Consider the following 18,242-nt stretch of genomic DNA (forward strand, 5'->3'; position numbering starts at 1 on the left):
GGCAAGTTGGGAGATGAAGACTTCTCAATAATTAGCATGGCAGAATTCTTCCTTAGGACACAATGTGCAAAGGTGACAAGAACACACATACACACACATACACACACATACACACACACACATGTTCTGTTTTTCTTCAGTTGGCTGGTTCTCAACCATAGTGTTCACAGTTTGAGTCCAAGTAGTATACTGTTGCTTCCTTTCCTTCTCTGCAGACAAGCTTTTAAAGCATAGCCCACACATCAACATGTTAGACTACATACAATCTCACATGGCTAAGTCAACCTAGTGTGTATCCATGGCTGCGGGTTTAAGTCTTAAATCTTGGTACCTATGAACAATTTATTTGAAAATAGGGGTTGTTGCAGTTATCATCAAGTTATATTCAGGTCATTCTGGATGGAGCAGGGGTTGGCATTCATAGAAGACCAAGAAGAGGATTTGAGCAAAGTCCCAGTGTCCAGGGTTTGTTTCTTGCCCTCTCTGGGAACATGCATTCTCAAACAATGTTTCCAAAGAATGAGATGTAGTCTTTATGGGGTGAAAGAGGATAAGCAGAAGGAGTTAAGGATAAAGAAAAGAATACCAAGGGGCAAGCAGGTCAGTAAGTGTGTGTATCAGCAGCACGACAGCTGGCAGTCTTGGACAGAACCTGCTTCCAGCTGAGTGGAGCTAGGTTAGACTAACATTCCCAGCTGCTGCATGAGACAGGTGTCCTAAAATCAGCCTGCCTTGGACAATTGGAAAGGTCACCCAAGGTTAAGGCAGAAGCCAGGGCTGGGTGTAGCCAGTCAGGGTCTTGCTGGGCAGGCATCTGATCACTCCTTCCATCCTGTCTCACCAGGGATCCGGGTTTGTTTTTGCTTGCTGAGAATCAGATGGAATTTCCTGAAAAGTCCTGTTCAATGCAATTTCTCAGTTTCACTCTGCAACTGAACCTTCACTCAGTCATTAGAAAGCACTCTGTCCATGTCCCTCTGCCTCAACCACCTATATCCTAACATTAAAGCCAAGTCCCACGGGAAAGCAAGGCTCCCTCATGACCCTGTTGAGGTGAACAGAAATATGGACATTTCACTGGCCATTCAGAGGAGTCCAGTGGAACAAGGTTTCTGTGGTTTGGAGCAGACATGGCTTCTCCTTCAACCTTAGATGAGAAGAAGCAAACCAGGGACCATATGCAGTTTTAGCTAAAATTTCAGCCTGCACAAGGCCAGTGAATAATTCTAAAGTGTTCTTTCAGGATCATGATTGAGGCCTCTCTCTTCACAGAGCTCCAAACTGAGCCTCTGAAATCTTAAGTCAGTGACCCACCAGTGGTGGGTGGAGGGACAGGAAATGGCCATAGGAGGGCATGTAGAAGAAGAACCTACTACATAGACTCATGAGGCCTGTGAAGGTTTACTCTATGCTGTCTGCTGCTGATGGGGCGGGGCAGAGAAGAATACATAGGAAGAGTGAGGTTTTCTTGCAAAGACCAGTGTCAAAATATAGTCTGTATTCCCAACCAGGTTTTGGTAGCTCATTCCATCCTGGTACTTCACCCTCTCCTCTACATTTGACCTCCACTGCCAAGTCATTCATAAGCTAGGCTCTCCCTATGATCTGGAGGTACAATCCCAGTTCAAAGTGCTCTTGGCATTTCCAAATTACTTTTCTGACATAATACAAGATTGGCCAAAAGAGCGATCATACCATCCCTAGTCGCCAGTGTTGAGTATTGCTTTTCCTTACTCTTTCCCCACATGCTTTAGATAACTTTGGTAGCTTATGAGGGTCACTCTGTTTTAAGTTCTATGGCAGTCAATGGGCTGTTCAACATACCCCAATTCATTTCCCCTTGAAGACTTAACAGGTTTGGACTGATTTCTCTGTCTACAGATCTAGTTTTGACCATGAGACTTGCTTTAGCAGGGAAATATGAAGCATCAGTAATCAAGCCATGGTGTTCTACATTCCATATTCTCCATCTGTATGATTAAAAGGGAGTCAAGATGGATCTTCCATCATCAAAGGACCCACTGAGGACCAGAGTTCTTCCACTAAATCATATTTGAAAAAAAAAAAAACTGGGTGAGAAGTAGGCATTAAATATCAGTGAAACTCAAAATCAGTTGCTGCAGCATCTCTGGTACTAGCCTGACTCATGTAATTTTGTGTATTTGTGTGTGTGTGTGTGTGTGTGTGTGTGTGTGTGTGTGTGTGTGACAGCAAGGTAAAACACTGATCAATATCATTGTACTTTTGGAAAACACGTAGGTTAATATCAACTGTAAGCAACTCTAGAACCAAGGAAAGCATATGCCTTTATCACCAATGACTTTCCAATCTGAAGATGATTTCATCATTTGTTTTAATAAATAAAGTGAAGAAAGGGACTTATGTGATTTGTGTGATGGCTCACTTTAATTGTGATCTTGACACAACCTAGAATCATATGGGAAAGAAGACTCAATGAGAGATTGCTTACATTGGCTTAGCTTGTGTGCATATCTGGAAGGACTAAGTTAATTGATACGGGAAAACCCAGTTCTTTATGGGCAATACCATTCCTTAGTAAGGAAATCCTGATCTTTATATGGGTTGAGAAATTGAGCAAGCAAGGGAGCATGAATATATTCATCCTTCTCTCTGCTCTTGACTGTGGGTATAGTTTTTATTTCTATGCATTGCTATCCATCCCTTATGATCCCTTTCTGGTTTGCTCTTGGCCTCCTGCTGCTGCTGCCCGTGGAACACTCCGTTCAGTGTGGTTTAGCAGGCACGCCCTTGTGCTGTTCTTATGAAGAAAGGTTTTGAGAAGAGTCACAGAAGACATCGTTTGACAATCAAGCTTTTGTCAAGGAATGGAACATTTTGTATTTGGATCCCAAGCAAGAAGCTGCTTTTCTTTTAGAAAGAAAGAGGTTAAGCTATCTTCCCCAAGGCCACAGCGGCAAAAATACACTCAGGAGGTGTAGAGGGTCAGGTTGGAGCCATGGTGGTGGGAGGAGAGGAGTTACACGTATCTCGGGAATGTGATATGCTCTGCACCATAGGGTTTCTTCACAGATCAGAAATCTCCCAAAGGAGTCAAGGATATCAGAGGAGCGAACCTCAGCTCTGGTCCCAGGATTGGGGTCAAATTCCAAAGAGAAGCTATAGAGCTTAAACACTGCAAAGAGGAAAAGAGCACCCCCTAGACAAGTAAGCATCTTCATGTTGAAAATAATAGCATAAATCTCAGTATGGATAGAGAAGAGGCTCTCAAAGCCCCACTCCTAACTCAGGTTCATGGCTGGAAGTTGGTGACTTTGGGGACAGAGGGAGTCACTTTTCTTGAGAGGCAAGGTCCCTAGAAAGTTGTGTATGATCCAGTGTATGCTCCTTCACCCAGGTACATATTGGGACCACAAACTGGACTCATCGGGTTAAAACTAAGAAAGGACATGAACTTAGGAGGAGGTGGAGATGGTGTGGGGGATGGTGGTAGGGGTGAGGCATATGGGGGAGGAGCTGGAAAGGGAAGTGTGGAAAGGAAAAATCAAGACACGTTGTATGCATACATCAAATCCTCAGAATATATAGAATTAAAACAAGTACTTTTTTTTTCTGAGTGGCAGTCTCCATTGTTAGACAAAAATTGTGGCATATGTGAATATACTTCATATGAGTTCAATCAGTCTCAAAAGTTGTTCTCCAACTCGAAAATTTCCAAGTATCAGAAAGTTTATGAGTAGTATTCTATAGAACTCCAAAGATAGTTAGACTGATAGATTCTTCAGGTGAGTGCAACAGTCAAAATTCTAGTCTCACAATGCGATATCATACCTATATACCATGTCTATATACATGTGTTGCTGCTAAACCATGCTTTGGGGAGCGGTGTTGTTGTGGAGGTGAAGAGCTGTGGCTGAGGCAAGAGCCATTTGGTTTTGTTTGTTTGTTTGTTTTTTGCTTTTGTAGTATATACAGAGGCCTTAATGGGACTAATACAGAAAGCAATCCAATATTTAAGAAATTATTAAAGAGTCATACATAGAAATGTATTGGGTTCAAATTTCGAAATAAATGAACACACACTATTTTTACATGTAAATCATGGGAAGAATTTGTATGTTCAGATTTTTTTTAAACTTTTGTTTTAAAGCCATTTTTAGTGAGCATAAAAAGGAAATTTTATTTTTCAAAAATCAGAGCATCATTTGGGCTATGGGTCTAGCTCAGTGATAGAACTCTTGTCTAGCATCCATGCAGGTGGGCTTGACCCCTTGCACTATAAAAAGGAAAAAATAAAAGCATGAGAGAACTTGTTTGCTGGGTCTTATATAATCACAGAACACCTACCTATTAGACACTGTGAGTATATAGGTAGAAAAAGAGACTATTTTCCAGTTCTGAGTCTGAAAAATATAATAAAATATCCATAAAACATTGTAAGTTCTCTTCATGTATGTTTGTGAATTAGGACCAGTACTTATAGTCTTGAGATTGATTTAAAGCCTATGCCTTAACAATGATGGTTAAGATTGGTTGAGTGTTACTACATGACAGACAATCTACATAAGTCACCTTCATTTGACCTTATCAAGTCAGGTGGGATAGACTCTTACATGACAGTCCTCACTTAATCCCCCCTTCTCAATATTCATTTTCTCATGTAGCTCTTTCCCACATAGGCTCTGGTTTTTGCTTGTGATTTTGCTTGGCTAACTGGGATACTAGAAAACACAATACAAGCAGAGGCTGGATAAATGCAAAGACATTACATTTGCCCTCCCAAGATCATGTTACCACCACTTAAGGAGCACAGGCTGTTGCTAGCTAAGATGTTGAAAGATGCTCTGCAGAATGAGAGGCCATCTTGGACTTCCCCGCCAAACTCCAGCTGAATGTTGAGTGACAGATGCAACAGAAGTGGCTTGAAGAAATCCTAAGCTACAGAATACTGAGGCAATAATTGTGGCTTGAGGCAGCACACTGTGGGGAGGTTTGTAATATGACAATAGACATCTGAACTAAGAGCAATACAATTTAAAATACGAAGCTATGCTAATTGAACTCAGGAATATTAAATACATTATCAAGATACTTTACTAAGATTACATCTCTAGATATACTAGATATACCCCAAAGTCCCATGTTCTCTTCACTGAAGTCTCCCCTAAACTCCAGGTCTACATATTTCCTTGGCTCTCCCATGGTCATCTCAATCCAAACTCTTGACCCCCGCCCTAAAGATGCTACCACTCTTCCCTCTGAGTCTCAAATTTGAGTCCCTTCTTATTGCTTCTGCTATAAATCTGAAGCCAGCACCGACTTCTCTTTACTCTCATTTTCCAACCAATGTCAGAATATACACCAGCATCTGGTCCCTGCTGTTCAGTACCTTTCCTTGATCACTATAGCTCCAGCTAGGATGAAGAATTGCTACAATAGCATCTAAGAGACAAGGGAATAGGAATGGATGGTCCTAGCGACTGTGGGAAGATTGACTTGTCTGATAAAACAGCTCTAGCACCTTCCTTTATCTTCAGGAAATGAGGCTGGGGGTCTGTCAGAAAGCTATCTCTCCTCCTTCACACATGCTGTACTCATCTCAAGAAAAGCACAGCATGGGTGTGTCTGTGTGGCACAACCCCTGCCATCAACTCATCAAGGACGTTCGACATTAAACTTGGAAGAAGATTCCAGTTGGAGGTGACTAAGGTCTTGAGCAAGCCCAGCCCCTTTCTTTCCACTCTGAAGTGTTTCCTTGGGATTTTAATGGTTCCTTCCTCAAGTGAGGCCATCTGGACAGGGGAAGGTTAATTGACTAGAGGAGGCCATGACTTCCAATAGAGAATGTTCTTTACAAAGAAAAAAGAAAAGCACCAGGATGTGTGAACTCAATAAATAATTCATTGGACTGCCTATTCAGAGACTAATAGAAAAATACTGTAGTAGGCCCGCATGCCAATCAGCCTGCAGTTAGTTAAACAAACATCCTGTGCACACATCACTTGTAAAGCCCAGATTTATACATTAATTGCATGTTTTACTCAGGAAAAGTATAATGTCTAGTAACTTGACTTTAGAGACTATTAAAATCTCATGGCCTTGAAAAGGTTGCCTGACATCTTGTAGGCCAGATCCAGGGCTGAGTAGACATGTCCCCTGCCAGTGACTGTACAATAGCCAAGCGCTCAAGTGTCACTTTGGCTACATTTACATTCATTGCCCTTACAGAGGAACATTGAGAGCTACAGTCCTCTTGGGTCTCTGGGAATCTTCTGGACTTCAGTGGGAGCACAGCCACAGCAGCAGAGGTAAAGCGAGCATCTGCAAGTACCCCAAATTCAGCCCTACCGTCTATCACTTACACTAAGTCCTTTCTTCATGGTTTTGTAGGATTTGAAATGCAAAAGGGGCATAGACAGTGATACAATAGGTCCTAGTACGGTCCAGTAATTGTGCTAAATGATTCTTGTACCTCTTATTGTCCCCACTTGGTCCTCACATCAGTCACTATCCTGGGTAAGATGAGAAACTGAAAGAACAGAGATCCTGAAATCACTCTCTGGTACCTGACAAACCCAATTTGAGGGACACTCAAAAAGGACCTTGGCTATGCTTTTGAAATGTGTCAAGCTTGTGAAAGCAATGAATTGGCTTCAGATCCAGGCCATAGACAGCCAACAAAGCCACAAAATGCAGCCAGTGTCCCTCCCTGGACTGGATGCTGGACCAGAGAAAAGCACAAATGAAGACTCATGGGACGGCAGGTCAGGAAATGAGGTCTCACCAATGCTTACTGGCTGCTATTGATCATTTCTCTGTGGCAGGAAGATAGGCGGCAGGGACCCTGTGAAGGTTATGAAAAAAATTATGACATTTTTATAACTTCACAATCTAAAAAATTACTTGAAAATGAAGTTGGAAATAGCAAAAAAGAAAAAAAATGAAAGGAAAACACAAACCATGTTATCCACTGGAAGTTCAGGATCCTGAGAGTGTGTAACCATATTCAGAAAGATGTTCTTAGAGCAGCCGAGGATAGCTTTTAGAGTGTATCTGTGGAGTGTCTTACCCAGAAGGACAATTGCACTCATGGGTGAATGACTGCTGGATTCAGAAGAGAATGGAGAAGTTCGTTGAGAGAACAGAGGGAATTGGGCAGAGAACGCACCTGAAATGCAGGAAGGCACAGCACTTAATCCACTTGCCAGAGATTTGCTTCTGGAGGCAGAGCATCAGTCACCAACCACTCCTTCAGTGGATATTTTACTGAGGATTCCCAACGCCATGTGCTACTTGAAGGACTAAAGATGTAACACGTATCAAAAACAAACATGGTCTTCACACTCTCACAGACAGACCTGGATACCACAGCTGCCTCTATCACAATTGACCCGCATGACCTTGGCTATGTCACAGTAATTCTCCCAGCCTTGATCTGCAGAGGGTAGATAACAATTATTCAAAAGATGTTCTGAGTATTAAGAAGTGACCTCTAAGCTCTTAGCATAAATGCTTGGCATATAAATATTTGGTAAATATTACTGGTATTCCTTTCTCTTTAGCCCAGGGACTATTTCAGTTCTACATGCTTATGGGGATATCTGGGTACACTCAGAAATTCTGTAGACTGTGTCTAAATGCATCAAAAAAAAAAAAAAAAAATCTCACATTTAGAAAGGTTGGCTTCTCCAGCGGAGCAATTTTCCATTTCCCACTTCATTTCCTTGTTATTTTCAAAAGTAGATAAACAATAAAAAGAAGGGCAAGCACGGCTTACAAAAAGTGGTGCTGACTGAAGAATGTAAATAGAGGCTGTAAGATGCGGACCACCGGATAGGCTTTATCTAGATTCAAATGAGCCTGTTTGTGGAGGCTGGCTGCATCATCTTTTCATGGGCATAATTTGAATGATGCTTTAGCCAAGCCCTGATTCTTTCCACAACGGAAAGAATCATGGATAACTGTACACACAGCAGACTAAGCAGAGCCCACAGTTGCTGCAGGAGCAAGCTTCCCGAACTTCCTCTTTGGTATGGTACCAGGGTACTATGACCTTTGTTCCCTATATGTGGTGATTGTTGGCTGGCTCTCCAGGAAGCAAAGACAGATGGAAACCTACTTTCTTTTCCTTCCTTCATTTCCCACAACACTCAGCAGGGCTTTAAACAAAGGATTTCCTCATAGAATGTAAACTAAATAAATTCATCTTGAAAAATGAAACTTACGACCCAATCACTCCTAAGTAAAGCCCAATGGCAGTGAGGAATGACCTTGATTCATTCAGAAGGTGATCTTTCCGTGTACAAGAGATCCAAAAAAGGTTCACCATTTTCATAGTCAGGGAACAGTAAATCAAAATTGTAGTAAGTTTACCATTCTGCCTATGTCAGAATAACTGCATTAGAAAGACAAAAATAAAGTTGATGAGGATGCAGAGGGAACTCCTATATATTGTTGGATGGAGCGTAAATAAGCACACTATTATGGAAGAGGAGTATGAAAATTTAAAGATTAAAATTAGTACGTGAGCCAGCTATTCCATTATTGGGTATAAGTCCAAAGTCAGTATATCAAAGAGAGTGTGCTCACAGCATTCTTCACAATAGCTGAGATACGCAGTCAGCCAAAGGGTCCCTGTCAGATGAATGGATACAGAAACGGGGATCTATGTACACAATTGAACATCACTTGGCCACAGTACGGATAAAACATTGTCCTCTGCAGCAATGTGGATGGAACTGGAAGGCACTGTAAAGTGACAAGCCAGGCACAGAGAGTCTATACTGCATATCATCATTCCCATGTGTCTCATGGTGGTAAAAAAAAAAAAAAAGTAACAATCTTACAGGTGTAAAGTGTGTGTGTGTGTATGAGACAGAGGGAGTCAGATAATAGTCCCCAAGCTACAGTTATCGAGGTGAACGTTCTAGACTTCCATCTTACATTCGAGACGATAGTGACTCTAGTCAACTGTCAAACACTCTCTCTATTTCATGCTTTGATTGTATATCTATGTAAAATATGGAGAGGGAGGGTGGTGCAAGCATGCCAAGGCAGGTTCATGGGACAATTTTCAGGAATCAATTCTCTCCTTTTAAACATGGGGCCTCTAGACAATGAGCTCAGTCCATTAGGCTTGGTGGCAAGAGTCTTTACCCATTGAGCCACCTCACCAACCTTCACAAATTTTTATTATATATATGTGTATATATGTATATAATATGAAACATTTAAGGAGATACACCTAATCACATTGACTGGACTGCTGCTTACTGTAGACAAGTATTATGTCATCAAATATTACTCCACAAACATGCACAAAAATCATGTCAATTACAAGTTGAAAATTTCTGTCTTCATGCAGACGCTTGAGACTTAAACACACAGTATGCAAATGGGTTTCATATACTTCCTGTGTAAAAGTTCTCTGTGAGAGTTGGAGAAATTTGAGGGTCAGGTCTAATAATCTCTATTAGAGAAATGACACTAAATAAACCCAATTATGAGTCTGAATCCATTTGGCTAGATAGCTGGTCTTAGAATTAATGGGACATTTGGTGTATATGTTTTCATAGTTCTTGATAAGCACATACAGTTGTATATTTGTTTTAAAGTGCCCCAAATGATGTTACAGCACAGCTGGCATTAAGTCATGCTGCAGAGAGTTCCATAGTCAAGTACCCAGCCTAATATCTCCTGGCATGTGTCAGGCTCAGTCAATCTGTCTTCAGCAGGAACACACAGTGTAAACAAGCTTGCCAAGGTCCCATGCCTGGGACAGTCCAAGGTAGCAGCACTTAGAGAATACACCCAGGAACCCTGGCATCTTAGACAGGCACTTACACACGCTGCAAAATAATGGAAGACAGTTTGGAAAGATGTAAGTGATGCAAAACTTCTAGAAGCAGAGACATGAACGGGGAGTTCTGGGGGGAGAGGTAGGGAAGTCAGGTTTAAAAAAATGGTAGGATAGGCACCCCCACCCGATCATACTTTTTAGAAAGATATTTCAAATTTGGCTATGAGTTGCCTTGTATCACACACACACACACACACACACACACACACACAAAGAAAGAAAAAAGAAAGAAAGAGAGAAAGAGAGAGAGAGAGAGAAAGAGAGAGAGAGAGAAAGAAAGAGAGAAAGAGAGAAAGAGAGGAAGGAAGGAAGGAAGGAAGGAAGGAAGGAAGGAAGGAAGGAAGGAAGGAAGGAAGGGAAACAGAAAGGAGTAAAGGATAAAGGAAAAACCGAGGCATGATAATCTAAACCAATTTCCAGCAGAAAGGCAAGCTCCTCTGAAGGCTGATTTCTCAGTTACAGGGTGGGGCCTATTCTGTAGCCTGGTGAGTCAATGCTCACTGATCTCCCTGCAGGAACAAGAGCAGCGAACTGATAAGGACTCAAGCCAAAGCCAAGTTTGGACAGGAGGGAGAGTACAGAGAGCATGTTCACCTGTGATCACCATAGGTGCTCAGAACTCCATAGTCTCTGTCAGGCAAAACTGCTACTTTTTTTAAAAAAGAAATTCCATTCTTAAAATTTCCCTTGATCACTCTCCTTCTGCCCTCCAACCACGGCTCCTCACTTCTACCACAAACCTTTTACTGCCAAAGTCAGGTTGTTTACTTACACACCAACTGTACAGTTAACTTGACAGAAACTACAACAGGGCTAGTCTTAACAGAACATCAAGGAAGTTGTTTGAGGTTCTCTATGTGGCAGACATTTGTCAGTCCACAGAAGAAAGATGTTTTGGTGTCTGCATTGTGGAGGTGAAATGGAAGGGAAACCTCATGAGGCAATCAGGAAATCACCACTAGAACTCACTTTTCAAAAGCCTGTATCCTTATAGCCCTCTACCTAAACCTGGATCCAATGCCAATTGTGTCCTGAGCTCTCACTATTTAGCAATAGGCAAATATGTAACTTCTATTTCCTTAAATTGTGTAGAGTCGATATAGTGACTAAATTTATCCATCAACACCATGTGATTCAGCCATATCTTTTTGCAGTGCATAGACAGTGGGAACTGAAGTTGATGTCTGTGTGTGTGTGTGTGTGTGTGTGTGTGTGTGTGTGTGTGTGTGTAGCCACATCTGTGGTAACGATTCTCCAAGACCAAATAACTGAACTTTGAGACCAAGAACATTAGAATGTTGCAAACCAGAGGCAAATTATCTTGGGCTATTTTTAGTCATGTTGAAAGTCACTCACTGTCTACCCCTATGTTTGACCTAATGTCCTTTTAACTGTTGAAATCTTTAAAGTGTATTCATAACAAAGTCACTAGTTCCTCCCAACCCGAAGGCTAAGAATCTCATCAGATAGTGTCTGAGGCCTAAGGCAGAGATGTTCTCAGTTGACTGTAATCTTCTGTCTTCCTTAAGGGTTTCTGTTGCTCTGATAAAACACCATGACCAAAAGCAACTTGGGGAGAGAAGAATTTATTTTAGCTTACAGTTCTACATCTCAGCCCATCATTAAATGTAATCAAGACAGGAACTTAAGGAACTCTTTCTGCCTGGAGGAGGAGCTGACAGAGAGGCTGTGGAGACGTGCTGCTGCTTACTGCCTTGCTACTCATGGCTTGCTCAGCCTGCTTCCTTATAGAACCCAGTCAAGGGTGGCACTGCCTTCGGTGAGCTGAGTGCCCCCATAGCAACCATCATTAATCAAGAAAACACCTGACAGACTTGCCTACAGGTCAATCCGATGGGCATTTTCTCAACTGACGTTCCTGTTCCCCGTTGGCTCTAGCTCGTATGGAGTTGGCAGAAAACATCAAACAGGACACTCGCCTGCTTGGTGTTCCCACCACCGTCATTAATAAGTGCCACGAGAGGCTGGCGAGATGGCTCGGTGGCTAAGAACACACACTATCCTTCCACAGATCACAATTCAGTCCCCAGCACTCATGCTGAGTGGCCCATGGCCATCTGTAATTGCAGTCCCATGGGGGATCTGATCCCTCTGGCCTCTAAGGGCACCGGCACTCAACATGCACTCACATCTACCCTCTTCTCTCACTGTACACATACGATGAAAAAGAAAGTAATTTATAAATGTTTTCATTTGTGACTTTTGGTAGGAGGAGTCAGTATATTCTCATTAGCACCTGTAATGGCCCACACATGTGCAGCAGGCACTTCCACATTTACCTGCCTGACACCAGGAGAAGAACAAAGACCAGGGTGGCCAATTGACCAACTATGCCAACTATGCAGGGCGAGCAGTTGTAGACCATGGGGCCACGGACAGAGGATATAAAGGCACTCTCCACTATTACAGTAAACAAGTCTGCCTCTGCTTTTCATCTGGCTCCAGAATCTGTGTTGTTGATTCTGAGCCTTTTTACCCCGTACCCCGTCTGAGGGGAGTCAAGGACTAGGGCAATCACTTTCTTTGTTCTGACACTACAAAAATTTCATACAACTGTTCCCACATTGAAACATAGTATCAGGGCAACTTGAATTCATGTTCCCTGGCATGGTCGCTCACTTTTGCCTCTTTTGAGGCAAGCTGTGTTTAGGGGTTGACAACAACTGCTTATGCCTCATAGGTCCATTTTAAGACCACACCCAGATCCAGACTTTGCCTCCCCTCTAACATTGGACTGGGTCCACTGGGGGAGTTTTAGTTACCCCTGGGCACAGAAAAGGAGATGGTGGCCTTGTAAGGGCATGAGCCTACAACCTCCCTACTTCCTCTGAAGTGGGACCCAGAATGTTTCCCTGTTGAGGGTAGAGATCATATCAAGATCAACAACAACACCAAGTGCCAGAATTCCTGCAGGCTGGAAATTGAGGCCTCCAAAAGTAGGAGGTACAGTGAACCCATCCATCTGACAATCTACCTACAGCCTTAATTTCTTTTTCCTGCTCTGTGCCAGGTCTTGGTTGCACAGTTTTGGCAGTATTGACTCAGTCAAGGCCAGCAGACCTGCAGAATTCATGATGCAAAACAAGCTTTTTTTTCTGACAGCCTTCCTCCACAGACCTCATTCCGTATGTCTAGAAAAGCAAACACAAGGCTCTTTCTTGGCTGAGTGTCTCCCAAGCACTTGGACATCCAGGACACTGGAAAGTGGAGAAGAAGGTGATCTTTCCCAGCAGAAGACTCTGGAGGCCATTACATTCTGAGTGATGGTCTTATCCCCCAGAGTTTGGCTCATGGATGCAGATATGTCCTTCCACCCTCATGTCAGCTCTGATAAAGCATTCAGTCTTTCACACTTTGCCCTTTGGAACACGGAGGCCCCTGAGGGTTCTGTGTTTGTGGCCTGGAGTGGCTGGCTCGACCATCTTGGGATGTGTGCACTCCTTGCTGGCAGCACTGATTTTGTTCTGACCACCCAAGTTATATATATTTGTCTTTAAGGCCTGGGAAATTTATAAAAACTCAAAGAGAAAACCTCTGCAAGCTATCTTATCTAGAGACACACAAGGGCTGTTGAGGACCCAGCTATCTTTTAGATAACACACATGAATTCTTTATCTGCTTCCCAAAACAGAGCATCACAACATAGCAGTGTATGGGGTTCCACCTTCCAATACCTCTTGAACATTTCCTTCATGCCTTATGCATCTCTCTTTGTTCTGTTTGGGCTCTTACTTCCTCAGACCTTTGAACAAGGCAAGAAGCTGGGAATCATGGGTCTCACCTGATTAAGAAATGAGGGCTTATGACTTCAAGCAGAGCAGGGGAAAAAGGCACCAAGACTTAAGAAGACAGACTCTCTGTGATGCCCAAGTTCCCTCAGGCTTACACATGTATAATCCTCATAAGGATAATGACATGATGAAAGGCCCAACCATCTTTATAATGGCCATCGAGAGTCTCCACACACACCTGAGGTTATTCACCAGGAAGAAACCCTGTGAGCTCCATTGAGAATGTGTCTCTTCTTCTTCCTTCCCACTTGGCTCATGTCACTGGTAAGGCTTTGCAGCTGCTGCTGTTGATGGCTTGTCAGATTTGAACTGCACTCTCTTCCCATCCTTGACACCTTTGTGTTGATTGGATTATTGTGGCTGTGGAGGGGGTCAATCAAGGCAGGCCGTTCTAATTGTTTCGCCTTCTGACCACTGCCTCCTAAGTGTTATTTGTGGAAAATGTTTCATGGAGGTCACAACCGTGGCTTTCTTTTTAACAAAACAAGAAGAGCAGGAAGGGCGCTGGAGGTACAGCTCAGCAGTGTGGCTCCTGCCCACCATGTGCACGGCCCCAGGTTTAATTCCCAGCACCTCCCTAGAGAGCGTGCAGGACCTATGTCGGCAATAAATGAAATTTCTTTCTCTGAGCAGAGCACTCACCACTAAACCAGTGTTTGTTTTTCCTGGTTCCATTTGATTGTATTTTTCCTCCCTGGCTCTATTGTAAAGTTTTTCTTATTTTAGACGATTGTTTCAATTAAAAAAAATTTTTTTTTTTAAATTTCTTTGCTTAGTCTATAGGTGATCAAAAAATAACAAATCAAAACAAACAATAAAATCACAGATAAGACAACCAGCTAGCATTGCCAAAATACAACGGTAGCTAAAAGCTTTTACATATGTATATCTCACTGTGTCTCTGTGACAGGCACCACGTGCCACTATGTTGAAAATAGTTTCCACGTGTCACATTTTTTTTTCACAAAATAATTTTGCAAAATAGGTTGCACAGGATTTAAAATCTGAATATTTCCTGAACATGGCATCCTAAGGAGGCTACTGAGGCCTAGACTAAGAATTGAGACAGTACTACTATGCATGAGAATTAAGTATGAAAATGAAAATCAAAGCAAGATGAACATGTTCCATGCAACTCTAACATCAAGGAAGACCAACGAGGTTTCTTTCTTAAGTTTTGAAATTGATTATTTGAGAATTTCATACATATATACAATGAATTTTGATCATATCCCCCCCTTCCCCCATTTCTCTTCTCTGACTCTCCCTGGACCTCTGTGCATGTGTTCCTGCATGCATGAATGTGTGTGAGTGTGTGTGTGTGTGTGTGTGTGTGTGTGTGTGTGTATGCATCCCCCAGTCTATTCTGTTAGTGTTGCCTGCACATGCATGGGTGTGGAACCATTACCAGAGCATGGAGAACATATCAGAGGCCATGTCCTTAGAAAAAAGAAAGGCAGCCTCTTTCTCAGGCACCATGAATTGTAAGTATCTTCTCTGTCAGGTAAGGCCTCATACGTCCTTCCTTCCCTCATCCATGCTGAGGCTGTGGCTGACTTGAACACGTCCAGATCTTGCACAGGTAGCCAGAGCTGCTATGAGATTATGAGTCCAACAGTCATGTTCTGTCATATCTGGCAGACAGCACTTATACTACTTTCCATTTTCCGGCTCCCACAATTGTTCTTATGGCTCTTCCATGATGTTCCCTGATCCACAGGGTGAAGGAGTTGATATATAGAGATTCCTCACTGAAGATTCCAGAACATTAAAAATGCAAATTCATTTGAAAGGAGAGTTCTTGAAGTAGGTGTGGCTATGGTGAATTCTTCTTCAATTGGGCTCCATAAGAATGTGTTTCCTCAAACTCAGCTGACTAGACCCTCAGAGGCCACTTGCTGCAAGGTACACACATCCGAGGGGGCAAGGCTACATCTCAAGCTGACAGCTGACCTTGGCATTGCCCACTCGGGGTCCTTCTCAGAGGTATGTATAATATAGGAGTTTAGATGTGTGAAGCCTTGTATCAAGGATATAGAAAAGAATCCAGTGAGGCCATATGACATATAGCAGGCTCAGCTTGCTGCATTAAGGCTCAAAGAGGATGGAGCATGGAGCTGTGAGTTGCAGTAGAGATACCAGGATGCTAGAGATGCCAAGAACTTTTACTAAGGGTTGTTACAAACACCAAGTTTAGTAGCTGTACCAACAGCCTATGTGTGCTGTAGGCATGAAGGCTATAGGATTGGGGGACCCAAGCCTGTTAGAGGGCAAATGATGCCGCCATAGTCTGCAGAACCTAGACACAGAGCTACAGGTTGTGTCACTGCCCCTCCTCAGTTGTGGTGTTCCTTTGGTTTGATTTGTGCTTACTGGCCTTCCAGTTCTCCTTTTGGAATGGGAATGCATCCTCTGTACCAGTGTATACTGGTAGGAACTGACTTTTAATGTGATGCCGGGTAACAATAGGAGAATTGTATAAGTTAGACTAAATGCGCTCTGCATTAGGAGATGGTGGAGCCTGAAGGCTTAGGAGTACCGAGCTCTGGGTTTGGTCTTACACATCCTCAACAGGTTCATGTTTGAATATTTGGTCCCTCGTTTCGTTTATGGGAGGTTAGGGAACCTTGGGGACATGTGGCCCACCTGGCATATACAGATCGCCACTTCGGAGCTAATTCACTGGCTACTAGTCTGATAAAATGTAAAGGAACGGACACACACCATCACTATTTGATGGAGTTCTCCCAGCACCCACACTCTCCTACCATGAGAGACACCTCCGAACCCATGAGTTGCTTCTGTCCAGTTGTTTTGGTCACGTGCTGAGAAAAGTGATGTAACGAACACAGTGACATCATGATGCTGAAAGTGTTTTGAGCAAACTGGATGGAAAGACATATTTAATCACATACTGTTAAGCAGGCTATAGTAGTTAATTAAAATTACAGTCTTCCTTGTTGTAGGGCAAAAAATATGATGTTATGTTAATTGGGGGCAAGCAATCTTTTATCTTAAAACAATAACATCTATTAATATTTTATGAGTATAAATATTTAACACACTAGGTTCATAGTAGGAAAATAACAGAAGGGATTTCTTCAGGGAAAATTGTAACTTTTCTATCACTTAATACTGATTTTATTCACTTAACCAGTTTTTACTCAGTTAATTTTGACTAAGATGAGTTTCTATGAAGGTTGAGACAGGGAACACTTGTGAGCAGACAGTTTGTGTATTTTTGACACCTCTATGAAGCAGAATAGAAAACAGCTAGAAACCTGGTAAATTTCCACCACAAGAAGTGGTGACTTACATCTGCTTGGAGTTTTTGGAGAGGTGAGATACCATAACCTGGATCGTCTCATCACAGGCGAAGAGCCTCTGTGGGACAGTTCGTCTTTATTGTTCACTTGACTGAATTTAGAATCTCTAGGAGATGTACTGCAGGCTGTTTCCAGAGATTGAGCCAAGGGGATTGTGGGCCCCTGCTGTGGGGGGCTGGGCCAGTGGCATTCTGCTCCCAACCACAGAGGCAGTGTGACCCTCTGCTTTTAGATCCCGCTCCCACACTGTCCACCAGAATGGAAAGAAACCATTGTGAAATAATGAACCAAAACAAACCCTTCCCCTCTAAGCTTCGTACACCAGGCATTTTATTACAGCAATGAGTAACGTAACTAATACCAGCTCCCCTGGGATCAATGGTCAATCCATCCTCCTGTCTTTACCCTGTACTTCTAGCCTCGAGAGTCCAGCTCAAGAGCCTTCCATGGCTACAGAAAAAGCCCAAAAGAGACAAAATCTTCAAAACACAAAGAAACGTGTGCTTCTGGTAACATAAAAAGTGTGGCCACATTCGAAAAAAGGTTGGCAGTTTCATAACATCTTACACTTATAGTTGCCATGTGACCCAAGAGTAAGGATTGGAAATGTATCCTTATGCTATGGCACCATTATTCATAACAGAAAAAAAGATTTTTCAAAAAGCCTCCAGGTCTCCATTTCCTGCACACATAAACAAAACACAGTATATGTGCCTAGCAGACTGTTATCCAGCCATGAAGAGTATGAGTCAAGGGTTGGAGAGATGGCTCAGCAGGTAAAAGTTCTCGTCTCTCAAGCCCGGTGACCTGAACCTATGTAAAAAAAACCAGATGCAGCAGCATGCAGCTGCTGTCCCAGCAATCCTACAGGGAGTGAGATTCGGAGACAGAAGAGTCACCTGGAAGCTCACATGCCAACCAGCCTGTAGCATGTGGTACAGAAGAAATATATAAAAGAGACTGCCTTAAAAACAAGGAAGAAGAGAACTGAACACAGAAAGTTGTTCTCTGACTCCATATGTGGTGCTGTGAGACACATACAGGTGCACATGCATGTGCACACACACACACACACACACACACACTCTCACACACACACACACCTTGAAAATGCTATGATATATGAAAGAGACCAGTCACAAAAGCTCACATATTCAATTTACAGAAAATGTCCCAAATAGGTAAATCTAGAGTTTTATGTATAATGATTCTATGATACAGAAAAGTCAATTAGTAGTTGCCTGGGGCTAAAAGCTGGAGCAGGTT

This window comes from Arvicanthis niloticus, chromosome 4 (assembly GCF_011762505.2).
Source record: "Arvicanthis niloticus isolate mArvNil1 chromosome 4, mArvNil1.pat.X, whole genome shotgun sequence".
Lineage (NCBI taxonomy): Eukaryota > Metazoa > Chordata > Mammalia > Rodentia > Muridae > Arvicanthis > Arvicanthis niloticus.